Raw genomic sequence first — 563 nt, forward strand, 5'->3', positions numbered from 1 at the left:
GAAATGTCATTTGAGCAAAAGTTAACAATATCCAATAGAGCTAGGCAAATATATCCATATCAAGGCAGGAAGATAAAACATAATAGGAGGAAAAGTGTACCAAGAACAAGAAAAAGTGCCAAAGATAACTGCACCGCCAGTGTTTGGAGTTTCACTAGAAACCCAAGATAAACAACCAAAGCTACTTTCAGAGGACATAGTGCATGCAGATCCATAATGGCTCCATGATAGCTGCTTCGGTCTCTGTGAGCACCTGTAGCCCTCCTAAGCTAATTCTGTGGACTGTGTGCTCCTGGTACACGTGACTCCTCTAATTCTTACCATCCTCCCTCCTCCTCGTCCACAAGAATTCCAAAACTTTTCCTAAGGTTTCACTATTAGTCTGCGTCTGTTCACATCAACTGCTAGAGGAAGTCTCTCTGACGACTACTGATCTATATAGCAGATTACCTTTAAAGAGCATCTATCATTTTTTATTTTTGTTTTTTTGCCAATTTTTTTATTCTACCCTTGGTCTCTGGGTCATTTAATTGTTTACTGTGCACCCATCCAGGCGCATTTGA

This window comes from Microtus ochrogaster, unplaced genomic scaffold, assembly GCF_000317375.1.
Source record: "Microtus ochrogaster isolate Prairie Vole_2 unplaced genomic scaffold, MicOch1.0 UNK266, whole genome shotgun sequence".
In the NCBI taxonomy this organism is placed as follows: Eukaryota; Metazoa; Chordata; class Mammalia; order Rodentia; family Cricetidae; genus Microtus; species Microtus ochrogaster.